This window comes from Leptinotarsa decemlineata, unplaced genomic scaffold (assembly GCF_025532065.1).
Source record: "Leptinotarsa decemlineata unplaced genomic scaffold, Ldec_3_MD MMD2_tig00026342_RagTag_RagTag, whole genome shotgun sequence".
Classification (NCBI taxonomy): Eukaryota; Metazoa; Arthropoda; class Insecta; order Coleoptera; family Chrysomelidae; genus Leptinotarsa; species Leptinotarsa decemlineata.
In genome coordinates, this window is record NW_027412695.1 from 87,501 (window position 1) to 89,977 (window position 2,477).

The following is a 2,477-nucleotide window of genomic DNA, read 5'->3' on the forward strand; positions in this document are numbered from 1 at the left end:
TATCTCTATGTGTCTCTGCATTATTTCATTCAAATAAAACCGGACCGACAACAAATCGAACTATAACATTGCTCAAGAAGAAATATTACAACACACGCTCGTCGTACTCGACCTGATGATAATGTTACACAAACCACCGGCGTACACGTACGTATGGTAATTTTTCGAAATACAATATATAATAGACGATATATACGTCGACCGGCACAAAACTTCGAACATTCTCTCGACCCTTCGCTAGATTGAAAGCGACTCGGTGTTCTCGAAAGATTCGTTCCGAAATTATATTTATTCTCGCTCGGACAGAGGAGAGCTGTCGCATATTTTGTGTAATAACAAAATTTTTGTTATTTTTTGGTTGATCGCATAGGGACCGCTTACGTAGAAACGCTCGCTAAATCCGCGATCTCGCAGTGTCTGACGGTTTCGGTTGGGTAGAAGCAGAAGATATACTACTACGAACTATCCACACCACCGTGGGCGAAGCCCGCACTCGACACGATATCGAATTAATGTTATTATTCAGCAGAAAAACGAATATCGTGTGATTTGGTTATCGGTGACCACGGTACCGACAGCGCTCGAGCAAGCGTCTGCCGATACTATAGAGGAAGCGTTTTCGATCCGTTTCGAAACGTACCTATCCCCCTATAGCGGCGTTTCGAGCACATCGCCCGTTTTCCGTTAACGCTGACGGGACCCTACGCGACTTTCGGTTTTTTCCACTTTTCGTATAGTCCTAGTCAATATAATTTATATCCGTCGATATGATATTGTATCAGACATGAATACGCATATCGATCGATATATTAAAATATTATAGGATAACGTTCTGACAACAGGACGTCTCGATTACAATGTTTATCGGAAAGTGTAGTGAAAATTTGTGTAAGGCCTATACCGCTTTCTCGCCATTACAACATATGAGTTGAGACGGTGAGACGATACTTGAATTAATGGGAGCAAACAGAATTTCGGAAGCGTGATAAAAAATTTTCAAAGAGAAATTTTGGCGAAAATTTCACTATACTTTCCGATATTTTCACCACACTTTCCGTTATTTTCACCACACTTTCCGTTCATGATTATTTTCGCCAAAATTTCCGTCTGAAATTTTTTCTTCACGCTTCCGAAATTCTGCTCGCTCCAGAAGGCAGAGGTAAACTTTCATTACACTTTCCGTTATATTTATGTTTTCACTACACTTTCCGTTACTTTTATATTTTCACTACACTTTCCGTTCGGGTTATTTCGCCAAAATTTCCATTTCAAATTTTTATTTCACGCTTCCGATATTCTGCTTGTTCGCGGAAGGCAGAGGTAAACTTTCATTACACTTTCCGTTATATTTATGTTTTCACTACACTTTCCGATACTTTTATATTTTCACCACACTTTCCGTTCACGATTATTTTCGCCAAAGTTTCCATCTGAAATTTTTTCTTCACGCTTCCGAAATTCTGCTCGCACCCAGAAGGCAGAGGTAAACTTTCATTACACTTTCCGTTATATTTATGTTTTCACTACACTTTCCGATACTTTTATATTTTCACCACACTTTCCGATACTTTATATTTTCACCACACTTTCCGTTCATGATTTATTTTCGCCAAAATTTCCATCTGAAATGTTTTCTTCACGCTTCCGAAATTCTGCTGCTCCCAGAAGGCAGAGGTAAACTTTCATTACACTTTCCGTTATATTTATGTTTTCACTACACTTTCCGATACTTTTATATTTTCACCACACTTTCCGTTCACGATTATTTTCGCCAAAGTTTCCATCTGAAATATTTTCTTCACGCTTCCGAAATTCTGCTCGCTCCCAGAAGGCAGAGGTAAACTTTCATTACACTTTCCGTTATATTTATGTTTCACTACACTTTCCGATACTTTTATATTTTCACCACACTTTCCGTTCACGATTATTTTCGCCAAAGTTTCCATCTGAAATATTTTCTTCACGCTTCCGAAATTCTGCTCGCTCCCAGAAGGCAGAGGTAAACTTTCATTACACTTTCCGTTATATTTATGTTTTCACTACACTTTCCGTTATCTTTTATATTTTCACTACACTTTCCGTTCGGGTTATTTCGCCAAAATTTCCAATTCAAATTTTTATTTCACGCTTCCGATATTCTGCTTGCTCGCGGAAGGCAGAAGTAAACGTTCACTACACTTTCCGGTATATTTATGTTTTCACTACACTTTCCGCTACTTTTAAATTTTCACTACACTTTCCGTTTTCTTTTATATTTTCACTACACTTTCCGTTCGGGTTATTTCGCCAAAATTTCCATTTCAAATTTTTATTTCACGCTTCCGATATTCTGCTTGTTCGCGGAAGGCAGAGGTAAACGTTCACTACACTTTCCGTTATCTTTTATATTTTCACTACACTTTCCGTTATCTTTTATATTTTCACTACACTTTCCGTTCGGGTTATTTCGCCAAAATTTCCAATTCAAATTTTTATTT